The following is a 9,097-nucleotide window of genomic DNA, read 5'->3' on the forward strand; positions in this document are numbered from 1 at the left end:
ATAAATAGAAGCCGACGAACTAAAATTCAAGTTATCCGGAGATTATCCCTCAACCGGGGATTTTCCCCGTGATCCAAACAAAATGCGTGAGAAGACGCCTGAGATTTCTTCACCTCCTTCATCCATTCCAAGTGAAGACCAGAGCTTTCGACTGGAGCTAAATCTCGAGAGAGTCAGCTCCTCCGCCCATCCATGGCACCACCGGCAGCCTTGACGCACATCCCCTGGAAACAAAGTTTTGCTTCCAGTCGGTCATTTCTTTTTCCTTTCTTTCCTATATTTTATTGTATGAAATTTTGAATTAAGGAATTAATACAATTTGTTTTCAATGCATTTCTCTGTTCCTTCGACTCCATCTCCATCTTCTTGCTTAGCATCTTTACGTTCATTGCAGCACTTAGTGGGATTGCTTGGGTATTGCATACTTAGTCATGTGGATTAGGGATATGAAGCATATAGCAAACAACCGAAAGGTGTGCATTGCGTGAGTGTGTGAGAAAACCTTATTTGCTTATTGTGGAGCTGCGGCAACACCTGTCTATAGGTTAACGCATTGCTTGTCTATGAGTAAAGTCAGCAACAATCAATTGCTCGGGAGAGTAACTGGTTGGACGCATTAAGCAAGGTTTGTGTTGTTCACTAGGGATAGTAACAATCTTGCATCAACCAAGTTCATGTGTTTGTCTTGCTTTGTGTTGTGCCCAACACCCCTTTAAAGCTACTCGAGAGAGAGTCTAAAGAAAGAACCTAATGACTCGAGAGAGCTAGGTTAGAATCTAGACTCGAGAGAACGAGATTAGATCGGCATAAGCAAGAGATAGAGACTTAGAGATAAGCTCTGTTTGTCAACACTGCATCGCATGCACCCTATGAATAGGAATGATGATATATGGTTGCCTTGTTTGTGTATCATCGTATAGACAAGAATTAGAGGCTTATGTGTGGGCCCTATAGACACCTCTGCACATACATCACATGCGTTCTAGCATTAGAAGCCGTAACATTCGCACCGAGAGGTGGTTTACTATTGTATGNTTGCGTTGACTAGGGTTGCCCTTGCGGTCACTCTTAAGTATTGCAATGAATTCATCTCCGCATTTTATCTATTTTCCCATACATTTATTCCATGTCAAGGTTTGTCGTATCTCTACCTCTCATGCATATTTTCATTGTGTTGTCTGTTAGATAGGAGTAAGAGTAGGACTAACGTAGCAACATCCCCTCCATTCTTTTATTTAAACCACCGCATGCACATCACCACAATCTTATAGCTACAAGTCCCTGAGTTCGACCTCGGATTATTCAAGAAACTTGCGTCCATGTTATACTTGCCGTGAACGCAAGAAAACTTGTGACAGGACGCATGATCATCGCATGCATTCGTTAACGCATTATCATTCCAATGCATGACCATCGACGCATGACTATCAACGCATATCTTAGGAACATGCATCGCATAACACATCCAAGGGAAATTAGTTGTCGAATAAAAAAAATGACTTCCAATTTCCCATCATCAGGGTACAAGGCCAATCCAGGCAAGAGACATTGGGAGGCCACCAAATGGATTTTGAGATACCTAAAGGGCACTATCGGAGCCAGACTTCTATACCAACAAAGAATTGACACAAAACCACAGTTATTTGGCTTTGTTGACTTAGACTATGCAGAGGATCTCAACAGGAGAAGGTCACTATCAAGGTATATCTTCCTATTTGGAAGTTGTATCTTAAACTAGAAAGCCTCATTGCAATCAGTTGTAGCTCTTTCTACCACTGAAGTAGAGTTCATTATCCTATCAGAAGCTGTGAAAGAAGGCCTACGACTAAAGGGTTTACTTCAAGACTTTGGCATAACACAGACAACAATAAAGATTTATTGTGACAATTAAAGCACTATACATCTATCTAAACATTCTCAGTATCATAATCGAACTAAACATATAGATGTGAAATATCACTTTATTAGAGAACAAATATAAGAAAAGAAGATTGAAGTACTTAAGGTACATACCTCCGATAATTCCTCTGACATGCTAACAAAAGCAATCACTCAACTCAAACTCCAAAAGTGCCTTGACATATTCGGATTTGGGCTGCCGAAAAAAGGTTAGAGACAAAGAAATTAGAAAAGGGGACTTGAATCAAAGTAAACGTTATTTTCAAGGTAGAGATTTGTTAGAAAAATAACAACTAATGACAATGAAATCAACCTTTACTTTCCGTTATAGTTCTGTTTACAACAACTTGTAAAACATCCTATATATAAAGGATCGAACAACAACAAAAATATAAGAAAAAAATAGTAAAAAGGAAGAGACTCATCTATATTTTTAATCTCTGCAAGAAGCTTGAAATTCCAACTCCTCTTGTGGATGTAGGTCTTCAATTGTCGAACCACGTAAAAGATTTTGTGTTCTTCTTCTTTCCTTCTCCCTTACTGCATGTCTGGTTGGAACAAAAAAAAGCATCTTCTTCTTCACGAATTCACACAGCTTCTCTCATTTCTTTTTCATTTTCTCTTTCGACTGCAAAACCACAAATTAGATGAAATGAGGGTCTTTTGTTTAAATGATTTCAATGAGGTAATCTGTGTGCTAAAGGATATCTAACCCTAAACATGTATGATGGATTTACTGGAAATGTGGACAACACTTCAGCCACTTAGTTTTCATCTCAGACTTCAAATCAAGCTAATTTTTCCTTGTTTTTCCATCCTTGGGGCTCAGTGGATATTGGAAAGCCCAACAAATTTCCTCCAAAATAACATCCAAAGGAGAGGAAACCAAACCATGTAAATGTAGCTTTGACAAGCACCTGCCAATACAATTCTACGTGCAACCCAAACGAACAACCAACTTCAGACCATGAAACAGAGCTAAAACTTCTGTCGTCAGGACATCAACTTAATTGAGTCAACATGAACACCGGAGCAACCACCACCACCAGCCCCTGAGTGTCCCACAACACTTCTCCAAACCCCATCCCACCCAATCGAGTATTACAGGTCGCATCCACGTTTAGTTTGAAGGTGTAACCTTCCGTGTCTTCCACCCATCAGACCGCCAGCCGCCACTACTGCTTATAGAATTAGGCATTTCTGGAATGATTGGCTCCAATTCAACACTAACCGATTGAAAAGTTAGAATTTAGTCCTTATGATTTGATAAAACCTCATAAATGGTAATTATGGTTTGATAAAATCTTGTAGTCCCTACAATGGGATTTTTTATGTGGATTTTAATATAGATGAAAACTAAACAATTCAAATAACTTGTTAGATGGGTCTCATACAACAAGTTTATTATTAAGCCAAATCTATGATCAAATCAGACACATTTGTCCTATAAGGACAGTTTTACATCAAACAATATTCAAAAGCTCTTTTAGAATTAGGACAGTTTTACATCAAACAATATTCAAAAGCTCTCTTACAATTCTAAAAGAAAGCTATTCATAGTCTTACAATAAAATAAGCAAAAAAAAAAAATAATTAATTAAACACAAATTAACCCAAAAGTGACAACTAAAATACTAAGGCCCCCTTTGATAACCATGGTTTTTTGTTCTTGTTTTTTAAAATTAAGCTTATAGACATTAGTTCCAACTCTAAATTTCTTTCTTGTTAGTTACTTTTTATTAATGGTTTAAAAAACCAAGCCAACTCTTGAAAATTTAAAAAAAAAAAAAAAATAGCTTTTGAAAAGTTGTTTTTATTTTTAGAATTTGGCAAAGAATTCAACCATTGTTCTTAAGAAAAATGCAAATCAGTAAAAGAAATGTGAAAAAAAATAGGCCTAGTTTTCAAAAACAAAAAACCAAAAATGAAAGGATTATCAAATGAAACCTAAACAATACTAATTATCTACCATCTCAGCCTACGTCACTACAAAACTCATGGAGTTACGAATTGCATCATTGGTAGATTAGACAACAAAAAAGAAAAAAAAAAAGTAAAAGTTCAAAGACCTATCAATATTTTTTTAAGTATAAGAATTAATGCTCCATTTGAATTTTTAGTTTTTGAATACTAGACTTGTTATCTCTCAACTGTTTTCAATGGTTTGAGTTGAATTCTTAGTTAATCAAATTTTAAAACAAAAACAAAATTTTAAAAACAACTTTTCTTTTAAATTTTCAAAATATTGGTAGAAAGTGGATAACAAAGTAAAGAAACTTAAAGGTGGAGGGAGTATTTAAGGCTTATTTTGTTGGAAATGACTTTTGGGCTTAGGCCTATATGAAAAGTTAAGGGGAGTAAGAAGATTTGTCCCACATGAATAAATTTAGAATTGTCTAGATGATATAAATGCCAAGACATTCTAGATAAAAGTCCAAGGTGTGTTGGTAGTGGAAGTATAACCCTTTCACCACACGCGCATCATCGTCGTTGTCGTCTGGTCAGATGGGCGGGTTTGAGTAATTGCACTTATTCAAAAAAGAACAAAGTTGTTATTACTAATTTATTTAATTATTTTATTAATATTTTTGTTAGCCGTTCTTACTAGTCCATGATCGTTCATTTTTTTACCGTTTAATGATCGTTCGTTTTTGCCCATTTATGAACATTGTATCAATGTTCATCTAACCATTTATGTTCTTTTGATCATTCGTTTCCTCTTCTGCTTTGCTATTTAACACATATCAAATCTAAGAGAGGAGATACACAGCTGAATTTTCTTCTTCTATTTTCTTATAATTTTTCTTCTGTTCTGAACAACATTCTCATCGATTCTAGTCCATTTTTTGGATAGTGCATGCCTGAATTTGGAGGCTGCATTAACCTTGGAGAGCAACCCACATAGCAATTAGCATTGAGGTCGCACTTAATTGCTTTCAGGATAGTAGTTTCTCCATGACACAACAATCCTTCGTGACATATACTATAATAGTCTGAAAGCAATTATCCAGATGTCGACCAAGAATGGTAAGGTTCTCCCTAGCTCAAACCACTGGATGGAGCAAACTATCGCCGCTAGTTTTAGAAATTATTGATCTTCTTCGAGCAGCTGAAGATTGATTATATCCTCACCATATAAATGACTATTGATACTGAGAAGGTGACCACTGTCTTTAATCCATAATCTTCCAAACAACCTCTTGATGTTTCTGATCAATCAAAGCAGTCCTTCGAGATTGATCCTGATAAATATGAGAAAGACAACAAAACAATTTGTGGCCATCTGCTGAATCATATGACAGATTCGATGTTTGATCTGTTCGTGGTCCAAAAGTCAGCAAAGGTAATTTGGAGTACATTGAAGTCCTGGTATGGAGGAGATGATGCTAGCCGCAAGAAGTATGATGTCGGTAAATGGCTACAATTTTAGATGATGAACAAGAAACTGGTAGTGGAACAGATACATGAATATGAAAATTTACTAGCCAACGTTCTGACCGAGGGCATGAAAATGTGTGAAGTTCTCCAAAAAAATGTACTACTTGAGAAATTTTTCCCATCCTGAAATGACTATAGAAATCATCTGAAACACAAAAAGAAGGATCTGACACTCTAGGAATTGATCAATCACATGCGCGCGAAAAAAAGCCAACGGGCTAAAAGATAAGCTAATTTCTGGAAATCTAAATTTAGTTAATGCTAACTTGGTTGAATCTTCTGCTGTTAACAAAGATGAGTCTAAAAATCATAAGAAGCAATCTGGAAAGAATAATTCTTCTCAAAAGAATGAACGTCACAAAGCTATTGGTGGGAGGATTGAAAAGAAAAAATTGATTTGCTATGTCTATGGGAAACCTAGGCACAAATCCTACCAATGCAGCCAAATGAAAGGAAGGCCAAATCTGCAACCCACACCACAAGCTAATCTTGTTGAACAAGATGATGAAATCGTTGTTGTTGTGGAAGTAAATCTGGTGAAAAATAAAATTGACTGGATGTTTGACACTGGAGCTTCGAGACACTTCTGCTCAAAATGAGAGCTCTTCCATGACTACGAGGACACTACTGAGGAGAATGTATGTTCATGGGTAACTCTGCCACAGCAGAAGTGCTTGGAAAAGGGAATGTTCTTTTAAAATTAACCTCTAGAAAAACTTTATCCTTAAGTAATATATTGTATGTATCTTCCTTACGTAGAAACTTGGTATATGGGAGTTTATTGAATCTGGTTGGGCTTAAGGTTGTTCTCACAAAAAATGGAGACTTTGTTGGTAAGGGATATCTTGCTGATGATCTTTTTCTATTGGATATTGTCCCTGTTACAAATATGATGAATGCAAGTGCTTCTAATTCTGCTTACATAATTGAGTCTCTTGATATGTGGCATGGTAGACTAGGTCATGTGAATATTGCATCGATTGAGAAATTTAAGGATTTAAGATCGATTAAAGCATCTGAAACACATGAAACTAGTAAATTTTCTATTTGTGTAGAAACAAAGTTTATAAAAAAAAAAAAAAACCTTTTAAATCTGTCACATTTAGAAGTACATAATTACTAGAACTGATTTATTTCTATTTAGCTTATTCAAAACACCACAAGTAGAGGCGAGAAAAATTACTATATTTCTTTTATTGATGATTTTTCTAAATATACTAAAATCTATCTTTTAAAGACAACAGATGAAGCTAGTAGTATGTTTTTTAAGTATAAACCAGAAGTGGAGAATTAATTAGATAAGAAGATTAAAAGGTTAAGGTCAGATAGAGGTGGTGACTACAGTGATAATACAATTAAAGAATTTTGTGAATCAAATGGCATTATTCATGAATTTATTGCACCTTATTCACCACAACAAAATGGTATAGCATAACATAAAAATAGAACTCTTAAAAAGATGATGAATGATATGTTGTTAAGTTCTGGATTGTATGATAACATGTGGGGGTAGTTGTGCTTTCTGCTTGTTTTATTCTTAACAGAGTACCTCACAAGAAACTGAATAAGACACCTTACGAACTCTGGAAAGGATATGCACCTAACCTTTCTTATCTGAGGGTGGGGATGTTTGGTTAAGATACCATATCCTACATTCAAGAAACCTAAGGTAGGATCTAAAAAATTTTGATTGTGTGTTTATTGGTTATGCTCAAGATAATGTTGCATATAGAGTTATGTGCTTGAATGATATATTCGTATGTGAATATGGGGATGCATAATTTTTTGAGTAATTTTTCCATTGAAAAAGGGAAACATTGAATCTATTAGAATGTCTAATTATGAGAATGTATTTGTTTCTATGTCTTCCTTGTCTAATAGTATGCATGAAACAAGAAATAATATAGCTTTTGATAGTATGTCTGAAACTGTAGATGTTAGCACTACTGATAGAATGCATGATATAGAACCTAGAAGAAGTAAGAAACAGTTGAGAAAAATTTTGGTCCTAATTTTTTTACTACTTTTTTAGTTGAAAGGCCAAATGGTATTGATTGTCAATTTGTATATATGTATCTAATAGATGACGATCCTAAAACTTACCAAGAAGCCTTAAGTTTTGTAGACTCTAGCTTATGGAAGGAAGCCATTAAGGGTGAACTGGATTCTCTAATCATGAACCAAAATTGGAACTTAGTAGATCTTCCAAAAGGAATTAAACCTATTAAGCGCAAGTAGATTTTCAAAAAGAAAATAAGGCCAGATGGTTCAATTGAAAGATACAAGGCTAGATTGGTAGTAGTAGGGTATATAATTGAAAGATACTTAGTAAATCTTCCAAAAGAAAGTAAACCTATTAGGATATTCTATTTTATTCATCACGACATTTGTTCGAAATGTCAAGAAACTCTTCAAAAGAAATTCCATGATGAAATTGACTTAGCTCTTTTCATCTATAACAGTCTCGTTTGCTTCTGAGACGTTGAAGTGGACCATCATGTCTAGGACATATTCTCTAACAGAGATCCTCTCCTTCATACGGGAATTGTAAACATATTTAATAGCATCATGTCGAATGGATGAGGACGGTTGTCCAAACATCGCTTGTAACGACTCCATGATCTCCTTAGCGATGACCATGCTTTCATGCTTCTTAGTTAACACATCATATATGCTAGCTAAGATGTAGGCTCGGGCTTTTTCATTTGCCCTAACCCATCTGTCATATGCATCCCAAACATTTCAGTTTACAGTTGATCTGGGAACTAGAGGACATTCTTCCGTTAAAACGAACCTTAAATATTTTATAACTAATATTGTATTGATGTTTGATTTCCAGTTTGAATAACCCTCGCCGTTACATTTAGCGAAAGCTAAAAGTTGGATAATTGAATTCGACATGCTGAAACATAAACAATATTCTATTAGAAAACTGCATCTAAATCCAAATTCATTTTAGGAAAAATAATAAGTACCTAGATTTCATTATTTATTTGCAACGATATTTTAGTGAGTCGGAATAGATGCTACCGAGGGGCAATCAAATACTCCTTCACTGAAGCAAGAAATTCTTGACTAAATACTAATTCCAAAATAACTCTTTATTCCACTAGCTATTTAGTTATCGTTTTCAATCAAGAACTTACTAACACTTAGTAACTCTTGTAAATGTGACCCTCCATTTTCAAATTTCATAAAACGGTATCAACAAGCCCTCGAATTGGAAGACAATGCTAAAGATGGAACTAAGAAACCCTAATCATTTCAAAAGTTTGAGTTGTTTTAAATCCTATGTTACAACCTTCCGAGGGGATAGTCGCTGAAAAAACGATTAGCTAATGCGACCTAAAAATGACAGCAGGCGAAATATAAGAATCTCAAGGTTCAAACTAATGGAAAAGACCATAGAATATGTTGACACATTTCTTTCACCCATTTACTATAAACTACTTCTCCTATTCACCTTGTTATTGACCCATGCAAATACTTTCTAAATGGAGCAGCCACAATAAAAGCAACACGAAGTCGAGCATGGATTTCACGGTATGAACTCTTAGGGACATGAGAGCTAAAAACAACATATCAGATATATTACTAATCTCTCACTAAAGTGTTCTATTTGATTCGGTATATTCTTTACTTAAGTAGATGCCGGCTACAAATATCTTAAGTCTAGGTGATTATCCAAGTATTACGATTATATTTGGATTTAACCTACGATGTCTAAGTGATAAAACCATTTTATTACCTCACATCGCTC

Source organism: Benincasa hispida, chromosome 7 (genome assembly GCF_009727055.1).
Source record: "Benincasa hispida cultivar B227 chromosome 7, ASM972705v1, whole genome shotgun sequence".
In the NCBI taxonomy this organism is placed as follows: Eukaryota; Viridiplantae; Streptophyta; class Magnoliopsida; order Cucurbitales; family Cucurbitaceae; genus Benincasa; species Benincasa hispida.